We start from the raw sequence: 14,177 nt of genomic DNA, 5'->3' as shown, positions 1-14,177 counted from the left end.
TGTCTCAGAAGCCTTGCTCAGAAACCATGTGAGAAACTGATAAAGATCTCTACAATCATCCAGAGACCAGCTGCGCTGTGAGTGTACTTCAGGACACCTTTTTCAAAGTCATCCGAACTGAAAGAGAAAAAAGGTGCAACTGAGTCGATCCAAGGAACTGAAAGAACCAGTACTTCATTTTTATAGAGCAAGCTATGTTGTATGAAGGCTGCTTATTTTGAGGTATGAAAGCTGGGGAAGAACCTGTGACTTGAACAAGAGCTCAGCACAGCCCCGTGCAGGCGGCTGACCCTACAAACCTACCCCTTGCTGACTGGCCCGGAATAGCAGCCCAGTGACGAAGGGATCTGGCCGGCACTTGTGGCACACCGTTGCCACCGTCTGCACTGCCTCATGCTCCCCTCCTCGGAACGGCCCCAGCGCAGGCCTTCCTCCCTGGGCTTTGGGCAGGCGATCACAACAAAGCTAAGGAGACACCTGCATGCCAGAGTAACAGAGAGGGGATGCCAAGCAGTAGTTCACCTTCGGTGAACTTGCCTCAAGCAGCTGACTCATTTGAATGCCTCCTGGCTATCTCAGTTCTTATCATCATCTGATCATGGTATCACCAAGCAGCAACTGAAGTCTCAGAGGTCCTCGTTTCCCCTTTGTGTTCAATGGAGTAGCTTGTCGTGAGTATAGGTATAAAGATATCTTTATAGGAATATGGATTGTTCCCTTTCTAGTATAGGGAGAACTAAAACAATGCCTACTTTTGACTGGCTTAACCACATCTGCCTGGTGAAGTAGAGTGTAAAAAATGTATTTTATAGAAGTAAAGTCTATAGCCTTTTCACATGACATACGTTCATTTTGCAGTGAAAACTGATCCAGACCTGTTCATAGAAAACTTTGTTCGACTGCAGAGAAAACCATCCTTCCCATCTGTGCTTTCCTTAGGAGCACTCAGATGATGCAGGATTCAGCTGGTGACTCCTAGGATCTTACAAACCTCAAAGCTGCTTCAAATCCAGCATGGATTTCAAACAGCTCTTTTCAAGGCTAGCACAAGAGCTGCACAGGAGCAAAACAAACAAGAAGAAAATATGGAAAAAAAACATTTCAGGAATTGTTTGTATCCTACAAAACGAGGTCACTCAATTTCTCCCCCACATGATTTTGCCCTCAAGAACAACAAAACCAAATACACTAAAGGATAATATTTTGTCATGTATCTTCACCAGACATATAGGAGGAAGGCCAAGCTCGCAGATAAAACATTACAAAAAAAGAACTGGTAGCAGAATCATTTATTTATTTGAGATGATATCTGAGAAAAGGAACACATGTACATGTCAGACACGGACCTGCAGTCAGGTGAACTCACATTCCCTTGCACCCAGCTGACTCGTTAAGCACGGAAGTGTGGCTGGGTGAGCAGCACTCCTGTCCAAGAGAGGCCGGGTTCTCACTCTAGCTCTGCTACCACAGCAGCCAGACCACTTACTTCTTGGTGTCTGTCTCTTATCCACGTCTTTACTGATTACAGAAGTGCAATCAGAGGCACTGGGTATATAAGTTCCTGCTGTGCTGGACCACAAGCACAGCCCCCTTTGAAAAAGACAGCCTGCAGAACAGTGCTACTGTTTTGAATGCCAAAACCAACTTATGAACATTAATACACTCACAAGAAGGATTAAAGACAGTTTGATTAAAAACAATTTGCACAAAGTCAAGGAGCAGTTTTAGAAACAGGCCATGAAAGACCCATCTTTCAGTCCTCTGCCCTAACCGCTAGAGCATGGCAGCAGTAACTGCTGTGGGGCTTCCAAAAAGCAGAGGGAATAGGAATGATGGCAAGGACAGGAGTAAGCGCTGAGTGACTGCAGCTCTATAGTCACACCATGCTGCAGCGAGGAAGCTGTGGTAATTTATATCAGCTGAGGATCTGAGCTTGGAGTCTCCATGCCAGCCTTACTTGCAGCATTTACAGAGCAGGAACATCGGACCGCCTCCTGCTGCTGCAGAACCCGGGTGTCTGGGCTGGCTTAAGGACTTTTGGTTTTGCTTATAAAAGAAAAGGAAGTAGTTTCTCAATGCATTGCTAAACAAACCCAGCAAAACAGGACCCAGCGCAAGCCAGCAGAAAAGCGTATGCACAAGGTACACTCAGGAAAAAAAAAAGCCTAAGAGAAATGAGTAAATAAAAGCACAGAGAGGTAGAGGAATAGGGAGAGATGAAACACCAGATGGATGGATTTTCCTTTGAACCTTCAGTCACGCCCGAGGCTGACACAATACCCACCGCCCAAACACTACAGTATGTTATTTCTGCTTTGTCAGATGATGCAGACAGCATCATTTCTGGGTCACTTGGAGGCCACGTACCACCTCTCTTCTCTCCCCTCCTTTCTTTTTCCACAGTCCCAGCAACCAAGAGCTGCAAAGGCACAGCTGAGGCCTCCCTGGCTACAGGTGGGAGTGGGAGGACAACACTGCACAATTGAGCGGTTGCCTGTACATAACACAATTTTCTTCAGAGATTTCATCCCAGGGAGGCATATGAGCCTAATGCAGCCCCAGGCACAGTCCTCTGCTCAAATACCAAAGGTTTCACACCCAGTGCACACTAAAAATGAAAGCCCTCCCCCTTCCTCTATAACCCGAAGACATGCAACTGCAGCAGAACGATTAGGAGTGCTCCGCAAGACTAAGAACTGTACTTGCTGTTTGCTGAGCACAAGCCTGCTTGCTGCCACATCAGATCTGCAGCTCAACCTTCCCTCAGCTCCCGCTTCTTTCCAGCGCCCACCTAGCTACTTTAGCTCAGCCATGCTTCATTAGGCTGAACTGTATTTCCATACGGAGCAAAGGAAGAACAACCCCTCCCCTGCAAAAAGGGGATACTGAAGGATATCATTACTCCAAACTAACCTGAAGACCTGTTAAGGTTTCCCATCCACTCTTGAAATTAGCGTATGTGCCACTCAGAAGGCTTATGGTTTTACCATGCCACGCACAAAAATTCTGTCCAAACACAGAGTATCTCCTGTTCTCACTCATTTGATTCCATCCCCAGGGTCCCAGATCCTGTACCTGCCCACCTGCAGCCAGATCTCAAACAGCTCCCGCAGGCTGGGTGACAACCTGGGAACAGCATCACTGTCACCGTGGTTCTCAGCAGCCAAGGCTTCGAAGGGAGGGAGTCTTGGCCCTCAACCAAGGTCTTTAACAATAAGATAACAAATACCTGTAAGAAATGGACTAGGCAGAGCTAATCATGCCTTTGGCAAGAAAGCAGAAAGGATCTCCAGAGATCACTTCTGGGCCTGTACAACTCAAAGGCAGAGCAGTCCTGTGGCTGACTCTGACCCTTGTTGTAATACCTCTGAAAGAAATCTGGAAAGCCTCAAGAAATCAAAGACTTCCATCTCCCGCCCCAAGAAAAGACCAGCCCTGAGTAAATCTTTCTTGACAGCTGGGGAAACCTAGGTCCAGATCCTTGCCCTCCTCCCCATTTTCTGCGGGCTCCTGGGCGAGGCCTGGCAGGCCAGGCACCCTGCGGACGTGCGCATGGGGCTGACAGCGGTGGTCCTGTGCCGTGCGGGCTTCAAGGCTCGCTTCTGGGTCTGCCCAAGGACACGTCGCACTGGCCTGCCTTGCTGAGCCGGGGGAAAGGGAGGTCATGAGGTGCCCACACATACAACACAGACTTCCCAAAGTACTGAGATAAACCACTCCTTGTCCAACCTACCTGCTGTAGCCCGTCAAGCTAAACAAAGGTGAATGCAGCTTGAAAATAATACTAATACTATGCTTCTCCCTGTAATTGTTCAGTCCCTTGGCAAATCTATTGTCTCTCTCCTCCCTTAAAGAAAACAACGACTCCAAACCCCCTGCCAGTTTTACAATGACCACAGCCAGAAAGCAGCAAGCGTCAGGGAGAAAGATTACAAACATTTCTTAAAATTAAGAGGAAACAAAAGGTCATCTTCAGGGGGAGGGGGAAGTTACAACTCACGGACCTCTGTAAAACTCAAAACTTACAGTGCCTTTAAAGCTGATATCCCCTGTCATTTTTAAGATAACACTAACCATTCTTATACTTCTGTAGAAATAACTCTTGAATGTACTTGATTCGACACCGGGGGAAGTGGGCATACAGAAACCAACAACCCGTGAACGTGTACATTTCCAGCATAAATAAAGGAGTAGAGTTTACAGCAAAAAATATAAAGCCAGGCATTTCCTTCAGAAAGGTCAGGAAGGGAATGACTAATTCTAGGCCCCTGTCATATTCCTGCGCTTCCCTTTCCTCCTCACTGGACACCTCATCCTGCAAGGTGCTGAGCACCCCCAGCTCTCACCAGACGGCAAAGGACCAAGGCACCTTGCACAGCTAGCCCAAAAGCTCCCACTGTTCTGTCTCGAAAGGTCTCTAAGGAAATGAGCTCCTTTAATGGAGAGTTTACTGCCCAGGATGCTGTCCATAACCTCCAAGATTTTTTCACCTTTCTCTTCCAAGCAATGATACTTTGCAAAATGCTCCGAATGATTAGCTCTCCACTCGAAAGAACAGAGCTATTTTGGCAAGGACTAGGGTCACATTTCTCTGTTCAGACACTGCGTGAGAAAGCTGCTGTGCCTCACTGCTCGCATTTTCTTCGCCCAAAAATCTCTTTGGGGCTCTGTGGCTAACATTTGCCTATAGTGGTGTTTCAATCATTATTCAGGTACAAATACAGCATTCAGACAGGAGACACCTGGATCCAGCCGGATTCCCAACCCACAAAAAATTTTTTTTCTTTGGACCAAGGCTTTCATTTAGGCCATGTTGTGTCCACTTAGAAAGGCGGAGGAAAATGTAGTTGCTGACCTAGCAATAGTTGTGTGAGAAAAAATGCTCAAGAGACTGATAAGCAGCAACTGGCTACACAACAGACAATGCTGAAACAGCTATTGGCACCATGCAGCAGCCTGGAAAGATTTTAATCGGCACTTGAAAAATGATCACACACGTATGCGGAGACAACAAGCTCCAAGTTCAGGATCCTCTTGTGCTTGTAGGCCAGATACAACATCCATTATTGTTGTGAATTTCCACAGAAACTCCACACAGCAAATTTGTGTCTGTGCCTAGTCAAAAAGGTTTTGTTGTCGTCGCTTTGTTTTGACCATTTGTTAAGACAACTATATAGTCAAAAGCAGTCTGTTAAAACCAGGACTTTTCCATGAAAGTGATTTTGGTAAGCTTCCCATTTTGAAAGTGTTCTACGGAAACAGATTAAAGTTGTCAAAACATGTTTTTGTAATACAGAAAACTTAATTTAAAAGATTTCACTTCTGAATTAAACGTACAATAAAAGGAAGTGTGCCAGTGCAAGATCAGAATTTAAGCACTGTGTATGTGTGTCACCCACATTTTTTTTTATGCAGAACTTATGAAAAATATGAGCCTGACTTTTCTCTCCAATTTCGGATCAAAAAAAAAGCTTTAGGACCAGGAAAGTTCTCACACTTGCCCTGACTTCTACCCAGAACTCCTGATCACTCCAAGATTCAGAAAACTACCTCAGATCATTGGCCTGTAGCAATATTTCTCTAAAGTGACTTGAACACTTGGTCTCCTTCTCTGCACTCACCTACTGAGCTTTCCTTGAGCACACACACAGTCATCTCAACCCAGTCACCAGGTGACATGCTGAGATGAATATCGGGAGTTACAAAGCACAGAGGACATCCCAGCCATCCTGCATCCACTGCGCAGCTCTGGATAGTACTACAGGATAGAAGTACTGTCTTTGCTTTTGTCCCTTCCTTTCAGAAATCATTTAAAACAGCTTTATTTGTGGATAAGACAGACAAAAATAAAAATATAAAAACAACAACCAAGTAATACATGTTAGGAAGCCCTCTGAAATTGCTTCTTCCAGCTCGTTTTTGTGGTTTCTGAATCAATCATGTATGTACTCACAAACTGGTGCAGTTCAAATTGACGCAGCCTTTTAGAATGGGCAACAATGGCAACACGGCACTGATTCCATGTGAATACCTCATTGACATAAATTAAGTCATGTTTCTTAAAAAAATGCACGAGCACCAACCAAAGCTGAAAGATAATTAAAAACAACACCTGATCACTGCTTGGCCTAAACAAGAGATCTGCTGCTTAAACCAAAAAAAAGTTACAGAAAACACAAACGACGTCCATAGGAATCACCTGGCAATTTTCTGTTACAGCAGTTATTCCACCAGTGATGAACCCTGAGTTCAATGCAAAAATTTCTAAGTCCAGGACATTATTCTGAAAAGCTGGCAATTTCATGGGTTAGTGTGCTCACCTGGGCCATAGGCCCAAGCATTTGTTTGTTAGATTCAGGACCTAGAATGCCAGTTGCCTGCCCAATCACCAGTTCATTTCCTGGGCACTTCTGTATAAATGCTGTACCTCTGAAAAAGAGCTTCTTTTGCCTCCTGAACAGGAAACAGGATATATACTCTCATGTATCTACATATAATAAGCTTTATATATATTTATATATATATATATATATATATGTAGTTTATATATATAAACTTTTGGTTGATACACCGATATCAACAGGACCAGTTACACTAGCACAATTACACCAATACTAAAAAAAGTCAATCTCTAGCTTCCTAATGCTGTACTGGTTTAGGTTCAGATTTGCACTGAGGGAACCTTTGACAAAGGTCCACATCATCAAGCCCACAGTCCTTTTTCTAAAAGCGTTTGCAATTTTTACATCTTTCACTTCTCATGCTCTACATTCTTCTTAGGAAACATTCTTCATAGTAGTCCTTTGTCACTCCCTTCACATGACATATGCTTCATTATATCCCTTTCGTCTTAACGTATCTCCTCTGACTATCCACTGAAGAGTAAGTTCAGCAGCCTCTTGGGTTCAGGATTTCTGCTCAATCTCTTGTTCAGATGACTGCATCAGAGGAAGGACTCCACTGAGTGACAGTGATCATAAAGGAGAAAAAACCATGCCCGCTTACAAGAAAATAAAAAGCCATTGTTACTAGCCTGCATGCTATTCTGTAACAGAAATATCCCCCTCCTAAGGAGCAGGGGGAAGACAAAGGGATCCTGTGTTGTATTTTTCTGCCTGTGAACTGACAATTCTGAGCACTGGATACAAATTCATTCCTTAGGCTTTAAGACTTTCCACAGCAGCCAACCAACACTTCGTAGTTACCCAAAGATCACTCACATTTTTTTCAGACTCCTTTCATTTACGGTATTTCATCTTGATCTTTCCAAGAGGAACACGAACATGACAGGTATTGCTCTAAATACGAGCTTCCCCAGGAATCTTCCGAGAACCAGCACACCACACCTGGGCTATGAAAGGCACCAAATGCCGCTGGTACCCTACTACACCTGTCACTACGTGTGCTATAAAACACCGCCGGGGTAATTCTTCGTGCAGCACTCCTCCAGAGTAACAAGGTCAGAAACATGGCGAAGGCCTACAAATGTCCGAGGGATCCAGCTGTGCTGCAGGTAGTTCCTTGCTTCTCTCAGAGGCACCAGTCAGTGCCCACACAGCTCTCCTAACATTTCGTTTACGCGGTAGTTTGAAGATGGGAGCCCGAGCTCTCCTCTCAAAGCTCAGCTGTTCTGAGGACCTCCACAGATACAAAACTTGGCCCCGCTCAGCCACCACCTGATGAGTGAACAACAGAGCATGCCAAATTCCCTAAGTATCAGCAGTCTCTTTAGCATCCAGCCGCTGAATCCAAAAAACCTTAAAACAGGAAAAGCCCTCTACCTTCATCCTCTCTTCATAGTCATTTCTCTTGTGTTTTGGCAAAGGGAAACGATAAATGTAACTAGACTGTTTACTCTTGGAAGTGCAAATAACGAGCAGCAGACTATTACTAGCCTTTCAGCTGTGACCTGATTCAAACAATACTGAAATTATCAGAGATTTTCACAGACTTCCCAGAGTGGTGGGTTAGGTCCTGCGTGTTGTCTGGGCTGGCATTAGGGCCTCGCCCTTGGTTAAAACACAGGCATTTGGGAGCCCAACACAAGCACTGCGGCTGCCCAAGCTGGTTGGCAGGCTGGCGCTTCATGTTCTTGAGTCCACTTCCATAGTCTGCCTGCAAAAGCCCTGCACACTGAATCTCATCTCTACAGCACTGCCACCTGCCAGTCCTTTTCGTCAATTGATAACAGAAAGGGAGAGGATCAAGCACTGTCACCCCAAAATAGGAAGCTATAGCATTACTCACAATGTTGAGGACTCGCCTGCCTTTCTTCCTGATTACTCAGCAGATGTTCTTAAATCAGTTCTTAAGGCAGTTACTCAGCTCTTAAACGCACCTGCCAAAACCTGATTTCTCAGGACATGCATCTACCAGCTGAGCTCAGAAAGGCATTGCTGCTATTCCCTTGCTTCAGTGAGAAAGTGCAAGACATTTTAAGCAAGACTCGAAACTGTATGATGGCATCAGATACTGCACTGCTGCTGTATATGTGGTTAAAGTACTGTCCCTTATTTCCCCTATCGCAAGCTCAAATCTGTAAGGGTAGGATTCCCAAGAACTATGTTAGTGAGTTTCTTTTGAGGTCTGCTGAGGAAATAAAAGGCAAATCTATCCTCATGAAAGAGAAGACTATTTCTAAAAAAACCTCAGTTCTTAAAACATTGTCTGCCATATGTGTTACCCTACCATTCCATATTATCAGTTGTTTTTTACGAGATGTTTATGATCAGAAAATGTTTACACTATGCAATGAACCAAAACATAAAAGCATGCTGCTGATAGATGCTGGCCTTCCATAGTTTCCCAAAGAACAGGCACCTCAAATGCATAAGTATTAAAAAAGTGGTTGGGGCTTGCGTTGTGTTTTTTGTTGTTTTTTGGGGGGATTGCATTTTGCAGTGAAAATGGAGGAGAGAGATGGCTGAGAAAACCACATGCTTTTTTTTTTTTTTTTTTTTTAAAAAAAAGCCAACTATAGGAAATTGCTTAACTGGAATGTGGCAACTTGCCATATTCTCTGAAAGTATCTTTTAAAACAGCAAAACAACCTAATTTTAACAAGCTGCTATGAAACTGCAGTTTGAGATTGTCAAAAAGAACAAAATACACGAAAAGCCCCTCTGTTCAGAATGTTTTTGACCTATAAAACGTCTCCTCATCACAGATTTTAGGAGGAAAAAAGAAAAATGCTGGTATGCTCTGCCATGCAGTAGGAATCAGAGATTTTCAGTTTGCTCATCAGCTTTACAGCATGCTTCCTGAGTGCTCTGCACAATGCACTGAGGCACAAAGCAGGAAATATAGGAATGAAAAATTTTCTCTGGAAACATAACTGAGATTCGGATGCCAAGTAGAAAGCTGATCACCCACAGCTCAGCTCTAGCAAAAGCTCCTAAAACAAATCAAAAGTAAAGCGGACTGTATGAGTTTTCTTTTTCTTTCCTCCAGGTCTGGGTATACCATTATTAAGTGGGAATCATACTGAGCTTGTTTCCCTGGTCAGCTTTCTTTCCTTCCCAGAAAAAAAGCACGTAAACTCATAGAGCTTATCCTTCCAATTCCCCCTTTTTCTGCAATCCCATGTGTCTGCAGGTTAGCCGTTCTGCTGTCTCAAACCAGGAACATTACAGTTGCTGGCAAACTTCTGTGTAGCTGACTTACAAGTCAGGAGACAAGGTAAAGGGACACAAAGCGCCTAAGCCCAGGAGACCTGATGGGAGGCACGCCTTCAACAAGTATTCCCAAACCAACTGTCATGGAGCATGGCAAGTGCGTCTTGCAATTATGCTACAGCACGCCGAGTACAGAAATTCAAGCTGTGCCTGAGGTATCCTGAGTTCAAGCATCACTTCTCCTGCAAAGCACTCCTGATTTCCTAGTACAGAAGTATTCACAGACGCCTAGCATATTCACTTAACTGTTGTTTGCAGAAGGCTAAGGATTTGTGAGATTTAATGCAGTTTGAGACATTTATTTCTGTGCAGTTGGGAACAAGGGGGAACCATCATCCTGGATAGCCAATCACCCAGACACACAGGAGGGACTTCCCTGCAGTGGATTACAGCTAGAAACTCCTTTCTAAAACCCCAGGACCATTCCTCTGAAGGGGTGAGTGTTCAAACGAGGAAGAAGGGCTACTTGAAGATGTTTGGGTTTAACGTGAGATGTGGGGAAGAGGTATGAAACAGAAGAATGGTGTTGCAGAAAGGCTTTACTTGTTGCTTTTCTCCTGATTCTTTTTTAAACTTACTGAGGTGAGCTACACACAAAACTCTACCGTTTAACTGTGCTCTAAGATTGCTGTTCAGTTGCTGGCTTTCTGTGACTGTGTTTTGAATGAAGTTTTGTACTGGACTGGTTCTCCTTCCTTCCTACTCCCCCTGCTACTCTGCAAGGGAATGAGCAGAAAGAGTGAGGCAACAGGAAGAGTAGGAGTCGGCTCTATAGAGGCAAAGCAGGATGTGACCTCTGTTCCCTAAATAGGGCAGAAATGGTTGGAACATGATATCCAAGCTGGTGTCTCCCTAAAGCAAGGAAAGACCGTATCAAGGACCAAAAGTGAAGCTGTTTATTATGGGTTAGAAACTGTGCATTTAATGACATCAGTAGTGCTTTGAAGGTGGAACTGCAAAGAACTTAATGACTGTTCTAGTGGATTCTTGCTAAAGAAAACATGAACATTGGAGTTACTTGATGAAGCCTCAACTCTGCTAACCTTTGGTCCTGCTCCTACCTGAGAGCATCCAGCTCCTGCAGCCTCGGTGCCTTGCCTTCATAGGGACAAGGTTTCTGGAAACCCGTGTGAGCTGCTCATTCAGCTGAGAGGCAGCCCTTTCCCACTCCAGCTGTGTTGCCCTGTTAGACTTGGCCTTTGAATTTAACAGCCTCTTATGGCCATGGTTTTCATGATCTGCCTGACCCCCAGCTTTCCAGGGGCAGCATACAGATTACCACCTGGGACAAGGCAATGAGAGTTAATTACCATAAGGTAGTCTCATCTCCAGCTACAAATACAAAACTATGCAAAGTGTCTTTTCAGTCTCAAATCTAAAATTACTGCATTAGCACGCAAAAGAGGCTTTACTGTTTAAGTAACCCAGCTCCCCTACTACTTCAGTGCTTCTGTGCTGGCTACAGTTCCAATCAGCTTACTGGTGTTGGGGCTGCACAGACAGGGAACGTGGTATCCCGATGCTAGAAGTTCATGCTTCGCAGGTAGTGATTCACCTAGTTCAACCTCTTAATCTGCAGCCCAGGAGACCACACCAACTTCTGAACATGCCTGCCTTCAAAGACAGGGCCTTGTCGGTGAAGGATTTCTAGTCCTAGATAAACAAACAAACAAAGCATTGCAATTAAGATGACTAGCTGGGTTAGTGGCAGCTAGGATGACTGAACCCCAGAGCAGCTACACCCACATACCAGAACAGGGTTGTGACAGCAGGCATAATTGCTCAGGCCATTAAAGTCAGAAATAGACACATCTGCTAGGGCCACTGAAGTCTGACCCCCAGCTTGGGGAGGTAATTCTGCATATGTTTCATGCGTGTATGCCCCAACGCAGGCGTTTAAACACATACTGAGGCAAAGGTAAGACCTGTACTCAATACATCTCCAGAGATTAAAAAGGAAAACTCATACTGCTGCTTTAGAGATTAGTGCTCCTTCTATCTCCCTTCTACTGGAAGGGGCCCTCCTTAGTTCCCTATGGATGACGGTTGGACCAGCTTCTTGCAATGCCTCAACTTTATCTTGCTTTTCCTGTTTAGCTGAAGCACTTCTGTACGAAGCTAAGAAAAACTGACCTGGAGTTTGTTTATGCTTTCAAAGGGTATGTGTTTTGTGCTGGAAATTAGTACCTCTAACCAGACTGACTCTGTACTACAATAATAACTGGAAATGAACTCTGGACCATCATCTCCTAGACACTCTGGGTTAGATCACGTTGCGTAAATAATAGTCAGCTCTGGGGGTGGGGAAAGGACAGACTGCAGCACTTCCAGTGACATGGAGCAGCCTGCCTTCTGCTGCAAAGGCAAATACTCTCTCAGCAGCTGCACAAAGCTTCAGAGCAGTGATCATATATGTGAAACCGACAGACACAGCAATGGGAGGAGAGGAAAAAGCTTTGGGGTTACAGAGAGGCTGAAGGGAAGGACCAGGCTATAAAGCAAGGTACTATACAGTTTCACTTGAGTTTTAACATTGAGACTAGCAGATAGCCTGTCAGGAGCGTGCTTCAGATTATCAGCCCCAGATAAGCAACACTAAGGCTCCATTTGTCTCATAACCATACCATCTGTGATATCTGCGCCATTTCCATGTAAGAATTACTGTGCAATAACAAAGTGCAGTGAAGTCACTTCTTGTCCTGCTTCCACCTTTGTCCTGTCTCCCAAATGCCAGGAGCATCAGGACTACAAGCACTTTCTCTGAAATGTGTCTGCCCTACTTACTTGTCAAAAGAGGTTAGAAAAACTGGCTAGTAGAAATGGTCTCATGAATAGGTGGACTGCTTTCAGCTCCTTTTCAAGTGAGACTATAATGTGCTCAGCTTTCATTTAGGAATGTTAGTAAGGCTCCCTTCTTCAATTTGACCATTCTGGAGAATGAGGAACAGAAAAAAGGCATAGGTTCAGAGTAGGCAGTCCTCCCTCTTACTGCAGGGGGAATCGCAGAGTACACAACTCCTCACCTCAATAGTCCTTTCTGAGGAACCTTCAAACACACGGGCACATCCTACCTATCTACACAAAAAGACAACAGAGTAGTCTTCGTTTACAAAAGGATCATGATAAATGATGATCTCCAAGGAGATACTGGATTTGTTCCTCTAACGTGCTTACGGAGAAGTAAAATTAGGGTAAAGACATGGTTCTGATGTCAGATATGGCCTTCCATAGTGCATCATATATCCTTTCTCCATATATGCAGTTGAGCTTTGTGCTTCAAAATTAAGATATATTACTGCTTTGGGATCTGACCCAGAACAAACTGAGTCGTATTTCCTCTACCTCAGCAAGGAATCAAGCGAGGTAAGACACCATCAAGAATCTGCAAAACTACTCCTTTAATTCCAACACTGGAAGGAATTTAACAGAGGCCAGAAAGATAAAACCATCTTTAAAAGTACTTAGTCATTTTCCAATAACAAATGGAGCTTGAATTGCATCTACAGCCTGCAGACTAAGCGCTAAAAAAACACCCAAGCTTAGATGCATTGCAAATACTGAATGAGCGAGTCGCCTACCTGGAATAAAGATAGTTCTGTAGCAGTGACTATATGAATAATACTATCACATAACTTCTAATGCACATATATAAAAAAACAGTACTTAAATATCTGTGCTGGGAAAAAAATCCTGAACTGGGCCAAAACCCAGGAAGCCTTTGCTATCTTTCCTTGAAAGCCACTAATAAATAGCGTCTTCAGCTTGGGGAACAAATGGTCGTGGATTTAGAGTAATGCCATGTTCTTGGCAAATACAATACTGAAAGCATTCCCTGCCTAGAACAGGATGGGAAATGTATGAATATTCATATAAATATACTAACAACATTTTTCTTGTCCTTAAATCAAGTCCTACTGAAGTGGAAAGAAATCTGTGTGGACTCTGAAACAGTCCCTGGTCACAACAGAGAGGTGACACAGTAATGTGCTCTTACAGGAGCCTGGAACTTGGTACAGGTTGATCTCCATGTATTATCGGCCACCCAGAGGCCATTCAACGAGCTAGGAAATTTGGTAGGATGAGTCAGATCAACGCATGTAACACTATTATTCACGTGGGTAATAAAGAACAGCATTCATTTTTTGAACTCTACGTTAACAAGCCCACCTGATCATCTACCTCTTATTAGTTCATACAAGGCTCGGATTGGACATTGTTTCTGCGAGTTAGTACTTACCTTTAACAATTCCTGGTACTGCCTTACTTCAACAAGGCAGAGAAAGAATCCTTTTGCATTCTAAAAATACCCACTTTCTCAGTTTGTTATCCTTTGCTATTTGAGTGTTGTTTTTCATTACCTTGCCCCTTCAAAAAACACTTACTTTGCATCAGACCAAGTGAAGACAGTACGAACAACACTTCTGTTGAAATAGCTGGATCTTCGAGTGAGAGTGAAGGCCACACTGTTCAGGGTATTCAAGTGCCTTGGAAGGCACTTAAAAA

At 44.0% G+C, this 14,177-nt stretch overlaps 1 protein-coding gene across 4 annotated transcripts in view; it reads right to left on the bottom strand.

The window, feature by feature from the left end:
• Positions 1-14,177, bottom strand: part of KSR1 (kinase suppressor of ras 1) — a 67,378-nt gene that overhangs the window by 39,010 nt on the left and 14,191 nt on the right. The window lies entirely within an intron of this gene.

This window comes from Cygnus olor, chromosome 20, assembly GCF_009769625.2.
Source record: "Cygnus olor isolate bCygOlo1 chromosome 20, bCygOlo1.pri.v2, whole genome shotgun sequence".
Classification (NCBI taxonomy): Eukaryota; Metazoa; Chordata; class Aves; order Anseriformes; family Anatidae; genus Cygnus; species Cygnus olor.
This window is presented reverse-complemented; position numbering and strand designations above follow the sequence as displayed.